This window comes from Hypomesus nipponensis, chromosome 12 (assembly GCF_054491055.1).
Source record: "Hypomesus nipponensis isolate SF chromosome 12, ASM5449105v1, whole genome shotgun sequence".
Lineage (NCBI taxonomy): Eukaryota > Metazoa > Chordata > Actinopteri > Osmeriformes > Osmeridae > Hypomesus > Hypomesus nipponensis.
The window spans coordinates 15,872,349-15,885,664 of record NC_140372.1 but is presented as its reverse complement, the minus strand read 5'-3'; the positions used below and the strand labels follow the sequence as shown (position 1 = coordinate 15,885,664).

Here is a 13,316-nt window from a genome sequence, read left to right as displayed (position 1 = left end):
GGATGACCAATATGCTCAAAGACAATGGCGGCAGGTTCAGTATATTGCAGATCTGTTTTGGACCAGGTGGCTCAGAGAGTATCTACCATCACTTCAGAATCGACAGAAATGGTCAAGACCAAGAAGGTATCTTCAAGAAGGAGATGTTGTCTTGATTGCAGATGATTCTGCCCCGCGGAATTCCTGGGTAATGGGACGGATCAGTCAAACTTTACCAGACGGCAAAGGTGTAGTAAGAAGAGCTATTGTGCAGACGAAGACCAACAAGTTGGATAGACCAGTCAGCAAGCTTTGCTTGATACTAGAGTCAGAATGAATATGGCTGTAGGACTTTTGAAAGGGATTCTGGAACTGTATAGTTTGAGTATTGTTAGTATGGTTTGAGTATCCTATATGTATGGCGTAAGCGTATGGTACGTTCATAGTGTTTGGCTCTTGTTTAAATAAAGAAATGTGGTAATTGTTCTGCCCGCCTGCCTAACAATTAGGGGCCGGAAATGTAAGAGCCAATTTGAAGAGTTGTTGTATAAATTAATAGTTAGAATATTGTTTATTTAAATCTGTAAATACATGGTTTCATGTATGTAGAAATATTGTTTAATTTTGTGACTGTTGAGTGCATTGATTGGATAAATGAGTGGAATGTACTGCAGTGGAGAAGGGTGGTCATGTGACCAATTTATACTTGTTCAGTTGAGATGGTCAGGTTACGGAGCAACACAGTTTTCTGACCGACAACGATGATTTTTAATATACCGATTTACTGCTAGACCAAAGGAATTCATGTTTGTTTGTATATTACGTTTTGTCAGTAAAGGTTTAAACCGAAGCTTTGTTTTTTTTTTGAATATTGAATTTTGAGTCGCGTCATACTTATTGCTAGAAACCTGCTCCATAAGTGGCATAATGAACAAGGACGGAGTGCCACTTACAACTAGAACATGCATTTCCTGGTATTTCACACGTTGGCTGTCCATTGAAAAGAAAGTAATACTATGTATCTTTTGTGTTTGTCTATGCAGTGTATCAGTATCTCACTTATTCATGGACACTAACACTTGTATGCATGAGGTGAACCATAAAAATTATATTCGTCCATATATAAAAGGTAGAATGAGCCTCTTAAAGCGATACAAATTATCTAATGATTTTCTGAACAGAAAAATGCATGGTGTAGGGAGAGTGAGGAGTGTTTCGGAGGTGAATGCCACTTGGGTTAATTTCCCCTTTAAGGGAATTAAACCCACATGGAGGCATTCAGGTATTTTGGTAGAAAATAAGAAACATTTTACATGAAAGGGAACATGGCCTTACTACTGGTTAACTCCAATATTATGTTACTGTACGAAAGTACATGCCCTTGTTACTAAACAGTAATTTCCTTCATGTGAAATGTTATTGGTCATACTGCAATGTTCCATATAAACTCCTCAAAAAAAGTTCTGAAACATTATTTTGGTAGATTTTTCCTCCCCTTCAATAATACCAATTGGTATTGTATTTTATATTGTTGGAAAGCCTGATTAGTCACCTTACCAACGAGTTACAACTTGTAAGGATCGTGCATTTGTGGAATGAGCAACACAGCTAACCGTGTGGGTAGCGGACCAATTTTCTTTGCCAAAATCCCCTGCAATATTCTTCTGTCGGTATTCACTCTCATTTTGAGTTGCTTGGTGTATTGGATGATTGCACTCTCCCACAGGAATACTAAAGGAAAAAACAACACATATTGGCAATTTTATTACACATTATTCATTTGACACTGTCAGGGACCTCAGGAGCGTGTGGAAGATCCATACACAGCCACAACCGCTTGGCACCTCCTCCTCATGCTGGTCACCAGCCTGGTCACACACTACTGTGGGATGGCATCCCATCCCTTCACCAGAATTTGTTGCAAGTCAGCCAACATGTTTGCGTTGGTCACTCTGGCACGTACAGCGTTCCGAATATATGAAATACAATACCAATTGGTTTTAATTGAAGGGGAGGAATAATCGTCCAAAATAAAGTTTCAGAACTTTTTTGAGGAGTTTATTGAAGTGTTGTTCTGAACATAAGAGATTCATTGACTGGGTGTTAAATACCTGTGATGCTGGAGAATATAAGCAGTTTCAGTGTTTTCAGCTTCACTTATCAACACAAAGGGCATTACATTTATTTGGCCGTAATTTATCGCTTTACAGTTTTGTTACTATAGTTGAGGTATTAAAAAAAGTAATAATAATTTATCATATGATCAATAATACAGTGAGGGATTTGATCCCCTGCTGATTTTGTACATTTGCCCACTGATAAAGAAATGAGTCTGTAATTAGTCAAAAATTGTTATGGTACATTTTACATATATTTGAACAGCAATAGACAGAATAACAAAAACATAAAGAAAAACAAATGTCAAAATTGTTATAAATTGACTAGCATTGTGGCAAAACGTACAAAATCAGCAGGGGATCAAATCATTTTTTCCCTCACTGTCAGTGTGACAATGTTTTTTTTTTTTGTATCCTGACACAGCTGCATTATAATGCATTTTTACTTTTGCACATGTTGTATGCTTATTGTTCTAACAAAATGTAGAAGGTTTCATGAAAGGTGATATAAGGTGTATAATGTTTGAATATATGCAAAACCTGCTAAATAATCCCAAAATATTTCCATAGGTGCTGAGTGCCTGAAATCATTTTGGACCAGTGAAAGGAAAAGTGAACTGGTTATGGTGTTCAGGAACTCGAAAAGGATACGTGTGGCTGGTAAATGTTAATTTATGAGACCAAAGAATAGATAAACAGACAATGGGCCTACTGGAATGCAACAGGTCATCTGTTTTAATAATGTGAGGTATTTGTTGTATTTTGTATTTCAGGTGGACGTTCCATCAACGAGGAAAGGGTTTATATTAACCCAGATATTGAAATAAGTTTATTGCGCTGCCTTGTGGGGCAGCTTGTCAGACAACATGGTGATTTCCTACTATTATTATTTAAATTTGTGTATGTACCCGATACCTGATTAAACTTAACTGTTGTATGTGATGATATAAATAATTCAAATTCATGTGACTTTTTGTTAGCCAAAGAAAACAATATCCAAGGAGGTCCTTACATGGCCGGTTGCCCGCCACCGTGGTGGCCAGAGGACTTGCCCTTTTCCTCTCCAAACAGTGGTGTGTGTGTAGATCACAACTGAGGTTTTGCTGCTTCAAGCTAACTACAGATCCAATGTCCAGCATCATGTACTCCCCATATCACTCATGACTTAATACTCCCCCCCCCCCCCCACATTTCTAGGGGAAAACAGGGGCATGTTTACAGCATCCACGCTACGAAAAATCATCTCCACATACAACAATTTGTAAGGCTTGACTGCAGATGTTAGTATTCAATTACCAAAATATTAATGTATCTATGCTCAATTTCATCAGTAAGCCATTGAGAGTTAAGACACTCATCTCACTTGAAAAAAACACCTTTGTACCCTAAATTCACTCTACCTTCGCCCAAACACTAACACATCATGCCTGCCCTCAGAAAAGTACTTTTTTTATCTTACCCCCACTTTGAGTCTTGAACCACATATTATATTACACACACACACACACAGCTCATCATACAAACCTGAAGTTAAAAGTTAACAGTAATTTAGGTTCTAGCATTCCTATAGATACATTGGTGTACAGGCTTTAACATTATGAAGCAGGGATGCAAGCCCCAGCAGCGTTTTTACACTATTTGTGTGGGTTTTTCCAGGTTGACAATGTAGAAATGGAGGTTGCCAGCTATCCAAATAGCTCTGAGGGAGTTCAGCCACTGTAAATTAACATGTAAATAAATGTGAATAAATATCAATAAATAAATTGTATAAAATGAATTTGACTCATACTTAGTCTTTGTTTTTTGATAGTTAATACAACAGTTATTTACACTTAGTTCCAATCTAGTAATTGAATTGGACAGGGTCATTCCATTAGTTACGATACACAGTGTTATCAGTGTAATGTAGACAAATGTCTTTATTTTTATGAACAATTGCCGGTAGGAATCATTAATGATACTCTACAAACGAATACATAGCAAGGCATGTTAAATTTAAATAATAGATACAAGAACAAGTCCGTCCGTCATTTGCCACTTGTCCCGAGGCGTTCCCAGGCCAGCCAAGAGACATAGTCCCTCCAGCGTGTCCTGGGTCTTCCCCGGGGCCTCTTCCCAGTTGGACATGCCCAGAACACCTCACCAGGAAGGCGTCCAGTAGGCATCCTCACCAGATATCCGAGCCACCTCAACTGGCTCGTCGCAGAGGAGAAGCGGTTCTACTCTGGGTTCTTCCCAGATGACTGAGCTTCTCACCCTATCTCTATGGGAGAGCCCGGACACCCTGCGGAGAAAACTAATTTCGGCCGCTTGTATTCGCAATCTCATTCGAGAACAAGTACATACAGTATAATATATGAGACAATATGAGACATCAGACAAAATAAAAGGCTAAACATCTTCATAGATACATGATCACAGACACATCAGGAGCAGCGGCTTCCAATCAATTTTCAATGAAACCGGGCGTTGACGCTCGCGTACGCTCCCACAATGCCCTAAACGAGCGTCAACGCCCGGTTTCATTGAAAATGAATTGGAAGCCGACGCTCCGCGCCACTCCGCTGTAGTGGACACGCACGGTAAGTTAGTGGTTCTCAACAGGGGGGCGCGGAGAGATCATTAGGGCGGCTCCATTGGTTTACTTTACAAGAAAAAAATACAGTAATATTTTATGTAGGCTACTCTGTGTTGTTCAGGAAAATACATTTAAGTTGCCATGGAGGACCAGTTAGTCAAATTAAAGAGTGACACCAGATTGCGACACCTCATTAGCTCTTGCTCTCTGCCTTCGTTTTGGTTGAGTGTGATGACTGAATATCCTCAGTTGACTGATGCCGCCTTGACACATGATGTGGGGGGGGGGTCTTTAGTTCCAAAACGTTGAGAACCCCTGATCAAAGGGAATGACTCCTCGATGCTACCATGCATACATGACATATGAGGCAGGGAGCAATATCCCCCTGATGGATATAACATACAAACAGCAAGGGGGAGAAGGGGATGGTGCAGGGCGGCAGCAGCACTGATCATACAACAATCGGGGTGAATGTGCGTATCTGCGCGTCCTTTTAAGGCCGTCTTATTGGTTGTGGCACAGGTGTTGTAATGATGAGCGGGGGAGTCAGATGGCTGAGCGGTGAGGGAGTCGGGCTAGTAATCAGAAGGTTGCTGGATCGATTCCCCGCTGTGCCAAATGACGTTGTGTCCTTGGGCAAGGCACTTCACCCTACTTGCCTCGAAGAGAATGTCCCTGTACTTACTGTAAGTCGCTCTGGATAAGAGCGTCTGCTAAATGACTAAATGTAAATGTAAATGTAAATGTTACGCACGCTACCCGGTTGCCACAGAAAGGTTCGCTGCAGTGACAGTGGTATCGAACTTTATGTCAATGTGTTTTTGTGGATTGACTAGTAATTACATCCATTATCCATTTTCACAATCATAAACCCACCCTTGCCTGCTCAGCCGAGATTACAGCACTCATAGCTGTTGGGAAAATTGTGTAACACACAATGTAACACATTTATCCTGTATAAGAATGATTCTGTGTTCAGCATTCCTTGTGTGTAGAGAGAGGCCTACCCCCAAATCTGAACTTTGGGGAACACGAGGCATATGTAAACAAGGTGACCTGGGCTGACCACTCTCTTACTGGAGAGGCCATAAAAGATGTCTGGCCTTATTTGTGTTGGGTGAATAATGATGTTTAAGCTTACAGGGGTCAAACTGAAAACCTGCTTTGTAGTCACATATAAGCTCTTATCTTTTTGAAATTCTGATAGAAGATCCATTATCACACCCTTAATGCATTTGGTTGGAAACATGATAAACATTAACAGAAATTGAGTTTTTAAAGATAATGTAAACATATAAATACAATGTACGTAGAAGTTGCATTGATGAGTGCTGACTAAGTGTGACATTTATTGGTGTCTAATTAACCTAAACATTCCAACACAGATACATTTGTTTAATTTGTTTATGTAACAAGGGCAATGCCTATGCCCAACACAACCACTGGGCCAGGGTTTGCTATCTTGCTCAGGTTGGCCAATGAAACAAGTTGAATAAAAAAACACTTCAAATGGGAAAATAAACAAGATGGAAAAATGACTTTTTACATATTGAGGTTGAGTTGGCTGCCGATATCCTTCATCCTGTGGTTGTGAGTTTGCTGCCAATATCCTTTGGTTGATGGTCTTGGGTGTATTGCTCCAAGTCGACATACCGCGCTGCACCTGAGCTGCTCCAAACTTTTCCCAAACTTTTTCTTGTTAACCGCTATATATTATATATTAATTCGTTTATTCATTTATTTTGTCTTTACCGATTTAATCCATACATCTACTGTCTAGTTATAGGTTTACTCGGCGCGGCTTTCTTCCTTGGAGCTCGACGCTACTGTTCCCGTTGAACTAACCAACTCAACGCTCTTGACGGATTATCTTGGTTGGCATAAACTATTCACGTAAGTTAACTATAATGTCTCACGACCACTCACTTTGTCCTACATGTGCCATTTTGTTCGATAAGTTGACTCTGTTAGAGAGTCGCGTTCAGTCGCTTGAGGAAGAACGTATGCTAGTAACTTTAGATGCGACTGGCGCAACATCACAGACAGGGAGTCCTAGCGTGAGGGAGAACTCAAGTTTAGCCCCACCGGTTTCACCTTTGCAGCATGGTGGGAGTGGGACTCCTCAGACGTTAGTGATCGGTGACTCCATCACTCGTAACATTAGATTAGAGCAACCAGCGACAGTTTACTGTGTACCGGGGGCCAGAGCTACCGACATAGAAGCTAATCTTAGGGTGCTGGCTAGCACTAGGGCTAAGGCAAAGGCCCAAGCTAAGGCACATGGCGCACGCACTGATGATAGGTATGAGAATATTGTCATTCATGTCGGCACCAATGATGTAAGGCTGAGGCAGTCAGAGGTCACGAAGGTTAATATAGCTCGGGCATATGACCTTGCTCAAAAGATTAGTCGGCATCGAGTAATAGTCTCTGGCCCACTACCTGTTAGGCAGGCTTGTCTCTCTCAACCGCTGGTTGGCTCGCTTTTGCTCAGAACAGGGTTTAGGATTTGTAGATAATTGGTCTCATTTCTGGGCCAAACCTGGCTTGTTGAAAAGTGACGGGCTCCATCCTAGCTGGAGAGGTGCTTTTCTTTTGTCTAGGAATATTGAAGCTATTTTAGAGCAGGCTTGACACTCACTAGAACAAGCCGGGCCACAGTCTCTTAGAGAGTCTGATAGATATGTTGATAGGCATGTTGTGAGCTGTTGGGGGCCCGATAGCTCAGCTTGTAGTGTAGCCAGCGTGGATGCTGATGTTATTTCTCCCATTGAGACGGTGTCTGTCCCCCGCATTTTTCCAAATTCCGGCCCTCAATTATTAGGAATTATACCAATTTGATATGTATTCAGCCTTGCTCCCCCGTTGCTCTTCCTACTAAGTTCTCTGATAGCAGTGCCACCTTTTCAGAAGGATTACCTACGTCTAAAGCTGCCAAAAACCCATACTGGAATGTTGGGCTCCTAAACATCAGATCTCTATCCCCAAAGGCCGTTTTGATTAATGATCTGATGTCTGAATGCAACCTGGACCTGATTGGACTCACCGAAACCTGGTTAAAACCTGAATATTCCTCCCTGAATGAAGCATCGCCTCCGGATTTTGCGTACTTGCACATCCCTCGTGTCTCAAAGAAAGGTGGCGGTGTTGCTATGATATATAAAGCTAGCTTCAACCTTAGCCTAAAATCTGTAAATACCTTTAAATCATTTGAGATAATTTGCATGAAACCACCAACTACTCTAAAAAGGACTAATTCTTCTACTATTGCCCCCCCTCCCTCATTTAGTTTAGTTACTCTATACCGGCCCCCCGGCCCGTATTCCCTCTTCCTAGAGGAATTTGCAGATTTTAGTGCTGATCTTGTGACATATACTGATAATGTCTTAATTATGGGTGATTTTAACATCCATGTGGACGACCCAAAAGATCCTCTAAGTAAGGCCTTTACTGCTCTATTGGATTCCACAGGTCTCACTCAGGTGGTTTCTAAACCTACCCATCTTCACTCGCATACATTGGATTTAGTTCTCACACGGGGAATCAAGATTAGTGACATAATTGTCCACCCCCACAATCCTATATTATCAGACCACTGCCTGGTTACCTTTAAAATGGATCTCTGCCAGAGCCTTGGAGGCACCCAGAATATTTCTTCTAGCCGCTGCATAACCCCAAACACAGCTATGGAACTGGCTAATATTCTACCTGCTGCACTAGAAGCACTGGACGTCCCAAATAAATCATTAAATGCTAAAACAAGGGATCTGAATTTGGTTCTTCAGTTATCCCTAGATTCTGTTGCCCCACTCAAACCAAGGAAAAGAAAAGACAAGAAAATGGCTCCATGGTATTCAGAGGAAAGCCGCACTCTCAAGAGGTCCACTCGAAAATTAGAGCATAAGTGGCGTACCACTAAATTGGAGGTTTTCCGCCTGGCCTGGAAGGACAGCCAAATTGAGTACAAGCAAGTCCTCATCAGGTCCATATCAGAATATTTCTCGAAATTGATTAGTAAGAACAAACACAACACAAAGTTCCTATTTGATACTGTTGCAAAACTCACTAAGAAAAGTACACTCTGTGTTAGTTCAGATCTCTCTCCCAATGATTTCTATGAAATCTATGCAATAAGGGACAAACTACAGACTAGGCCTGGAGGAGTGGCCATCAACACAGAATTTGACTCTATACCCAGCATGCTGCATGTTGAGGCTCTTACCCACTTTAACCCTATTTCTATGGAAGCGTTCATCGAGCTGGTAGATTCCTCGAAACCCATCAGCTGCCTTCTTGATCCCCTCCCTGCCAAACTTTGTAGGGAACTTCTCCCTATTATTGGACCTTCCATGCTTAGTATTATTAATGAATCTATTGTAACTGGACAAGTCCCTGACAATTTCAAACAAGCTATTATTAAGCCCCTTCTTAAAAAAACAAACCTGGATCCAGGTTGTATTAGCAACTATAGGCCAATTTCAAATTTGCCATTTCTCTCCAAAATTTTAGAAAAAGCTGTGGCACAACAACTAACTGAGCACCTCTCCTCAAATCAGCTTTATGAACCTCTCCAGTCTGGATTTCGTCTTCACCACAGCACTGAAACTGCATTAGCTAAGGTAGTCAATGATCTATTATTAGCCTCTGACGCGGGCTCTATCTCTGTTCTGGTTCTTCTAGACCTTAGTGCAGCATTTGACACTGTGGATCATGAGATTCTCCTGGAGCGTATGGAGAACTATGTTGGGATCTCTGGTACTTCACTTCAGTGGTTTAGATCGTATCTATCTGATAGATCACAATATGTCCACTATGATGGTTGCTCATCCAGGAGCACTACTGTAAAATACAGAGTACCACAGGGTTCAGTTCTAGGCCCTCTGTTATTTTCACTCTATATGTTGCCTTTTGGAAACATAATTAGAAGCTCTGGGGTAAATTTTCACTGTTATGCAGATGATACTCAGCTATACATGTCCATAAAGCCTGGAGAATTTCCACATGCTATGGAAAAATGTGTTTCCGGGTTGAGAACTTGGATGACAGCAAATTTCCTTCTTAATTCGGATAAAACCGAGGTTCAAATTTTCGGCCCTAAAAAATACAGAAATAATTTATCCAATCTGACCTTAAACTTAGACGGTGTCAAAGTATCTCAAAGCCAGTTGGTAAAAAATTTAGGAGTCACATTGGACCCAGACCTTTCGTTTGAGTACCATATTAAACAAATCACCAGAACTGCATTTTTCCATCTACGTAATATTGCCAAAATACGAAAATTCCTCTCAAAGGATGATGCTGAAAAACTAATACATGCTTTTGTTACGTCCCGATTGGACTACTGCAATGTGTTGTTCTCTGGCCTCCCAATTACCTACTTGAAAAATTTACAGCGGGTACAAAATGCTGTTGCTAGACTATTGACAAAAACAAGAAAGTTTGATCATATAACATCTACTCTTATCTCTTTACACTGGCTCCCTATCCAAGCCAGAGCTGATTTCAAAGTTTTACTACTAACTTACAAATCTCTACATGGATTGGCACCACTGTACCTCTCCGGTCTCCTTGCACCCTATTGCCCCGCAAGGACTCTAAGATCTCAAGATGCCGGCTATCTGGTAATACCCAAAATTAAGAAAAAAACTGCTGGAGGTAGGGCGTTCTCATATAGAGCACCTCTTCTCTGGAACAAATTACCTTTCTCAATTAGGGAGGCTGATACTGTTTCGACATTTAAAACTAGATTAAAAACGTTCCTGTTTAGTCAATCCTATGATTGTTAAATGTGTGTACTTTCTATGTAAACCTGGGGTGTTTCTATGTAAACCTGGGATGTAACTTTTAAATTGTAATTTTAGTTTATGTTCACACTGCTATTTAAATGTTACAAATAAAGTAAACCTGTTATTGTATATTGTTACTGTAATAGTTCCGTTGCTGTTTATTTTAATTGTTATAGTTTACTAGTTGGAGACAACGGGGGGCTGGTTGTTTTCATCCTTATTCGTATAAATATAACCTATTTTAGAGTTGTTCCCCTGGAACAGATTTCATGTTCCAACCAAGGGGGGCTGTCGCTGTCTTGGTGTGTGGGGCTGCATCAAATACACTCTTAGCTTTGTTAAATTGCTGCACTAGTCCACACTTGACCGGTGGGGATCTCATTCTATTACGACTGAAACTGTTAGCTGCTCCTGGCATTCTCTAATCCCTGTTCTCCTCTCTGTCCCCCCCACACATCCCTTGTGGTGTGGGGGGTCTGAGCTGTCAGGACCTGCCTGGTCGTCGGTCTACCAACGCTGGACCAGGTCGTCAACCGGAAACCAGCCTCCATGACGGCCAACAGCGAGTTTCCAGGTCCCATCCAACGTCTATAAAGCCGAACAATGGATTTTTGGTGTTTCAAAACCCATTGACACTGTATGACTATGTTTAGCTTGTGTTCTGCTCCTCTCTCTTGCCAACCGTCTCTGGAGGAGGGGATCCCTCTCTGAATTGCTCCTCCCAAGGTTTCTTCCATTTTTTCTCCCGTTGGGAGTTTTTCCTTGTCTTCCTTGAGGGTTTAGGTTGGTTGAGGGGCAGTTCTATGGGCGTATGTGAAGCCCTCTGTGACATGCTTGCGTGTAAAAAGGGCTATACAAATAAATTTGATTTGATTTGAAGTCATTACATAACTTTTAAGTGAAGAAGGGATAGATAATAAAAGTAGATAACAAATTAATAAAAAGATAAAAGTATAAAACTATATATCCTTGAATTGTAGTCTGAATGGGCGCATGCTTGCAGTCATTCATCTCCACACACACATTGCATAATACATGTTTACCTCAAATTTTTGTAATGAGTTTGCATGATCTGTGCCACAGAAAGAGCATCAGATGCCTGATCGAGTTCTCCCTGTTCATGTAGGACAGTTGTCCTTTCATTTTCTTCAGGAGCGAGTTATTCTGCTCTGCCATCTGAGAATTTATTTTCTGGAACTGAAGATAGCTGTCCAGATAGTAACCAATGTTTCACCCTTGTGTTCTCCTCGGGTCATTCTGACCCATCAGTCATTGTGACCAACCTTCGTTTCCGACAACTTTACCGCATACAAAAACAAAGTGAAGCATTTTCTTTTTAACCGTTGGGCTGTCTCAGACCCCCCACATTGCGAAGTTTAAAAGAAAATTATTTTTTTTGCTTTTGTATTGGGTAAAATTGGGTAAACACAACAATGGTTCGAACCTTTTGGTCATGTGACCCGAAGGCAGCACAAGGGTTAAATAATAAAAAAAACACAACAGTGTCATTGACTAGCATTTGCAATATAAAAAGGCAAGTACCCGGTATAAAAAGCACTGTAAATCACCTGAGTGGTTGCGCCAGTGCAAACGATCCACAAGAAAGTCTCTCTAAAAAAACTTGGGTCCCTCCGCAAGCAGTATGTTTGCAGCTGACAGGCGTTGTCATATATGACTGTCTTGGGGCCTGAATGGGGTGCACACAGATGATTACGGACAACAAATTCACAGATAATTAGTCACGCCAATGCTAAGCAATACCTGAACTTACATTGTCAAAAACGTGTCCGGAGTATGGTCAACGGCACGTTCACCGACTCCACTTGCTCCATTATTGAAAACCAAGACAAACACCTAAAGTACAAAAACATTCCATTGTGTAACAAAACAGTAAAACAAAACCTCAATAACCTTACCAGTGTAATGTCAATGTAAAAGTAAAGTAACCTCACCATGTGTGCAGAACAGGGTGAATATGCCAGGGATCAGGTTAGGGTGTCTGCCTGCTGTCTTCCTACAGCTACTGGCCTCCTTTTTACACGTGTCTGTAGTGTACAAGCCTCTGTCTCTCATAGGAGGCAGATAGGGGAAGTAATGCCCAGAATCCTCTGGGGAAGTTAGGGGTGTCAAAACCGGAGGTGTGGACACTGTTTCCAGTGCCTTTTTATAGAGGCATTGAAAGATGGGTACCACCTCCAGAGGAAAAGTCCCTTCCATCCCAACCAAGCTAAAAAACAAAGGCATTCCTTGGCAAGTTTCCCTAAAAGTGCTGGTTGCCGCTCGATCTGGCAGTACTTCAATCCCTCCATCTCTGACATCAACTCCTCAAGTTCTTTACTGGGATGTAGCAGAGCAGGGGAGTTTTTGCTGACTTGTTAAGAGAGGGCGGTAGGGCTCACTTGCGTGTGTGGGTGAAGTCAGGGCCAGCTTCTGCAAAAGGGGCAGGAGGAATAGGGCGCTTTTGGCACTCTGTATTAGCATTTCCCTGTGTTCTCCAGGGAGGAGCCCGTCTGCACTGTAGCGCTGCAGCAGCTTACGGAGGTCTGGCTCAGGAATCAAAGTTCTCGTTCTGTGACTGGTGAATTGAATGAAAGAGAAACACATTTAGAAAGGTCATAATAACATGAGGCCTTAATCATTTAAATGTACAAATTATAGGGGTAACATTGGCGTGCACACACACTGAGACACACAATGATTAAAACAAGAAAATCGTAGACTTATCTTCCACTGTTCATTACAGTTTGGCCAGGAACAAGCCTTTCTTTGAGGCCATACAGCTGCTGATACCGCAAAGCGGTGCCATCCATAACAACCTCACTATTGAGACAATGTACACATGCATCACATACTTAA

General features: G+C 41.5%; 1 long non-coding RNA gene across 1 annotated transcript; it reads right to left on the bottom strand.

The window, feature by feature from the left end:
• Nucleotides 1–4,019: 4,019 nt before the first annotated feature.
• Nucleotides 4,020–13,032, bottom strand: LOC146261695 (uncharacterized). Its single transcript, XR_014724798.1, has 4 exons — nt 12,413–13,032; nt 12,232–12,314; nt 12,029–12,147; nt 4,020–4,380 (listed from the first exon to the last, which is right to left on the bottom strand). It is a non-coding gene; the product is annotated as an uncharacterized LOC146261695 (long non-coding RNA).
• Nucleotides 13,033–13,316: the final 284 nt, after the last annotated feature.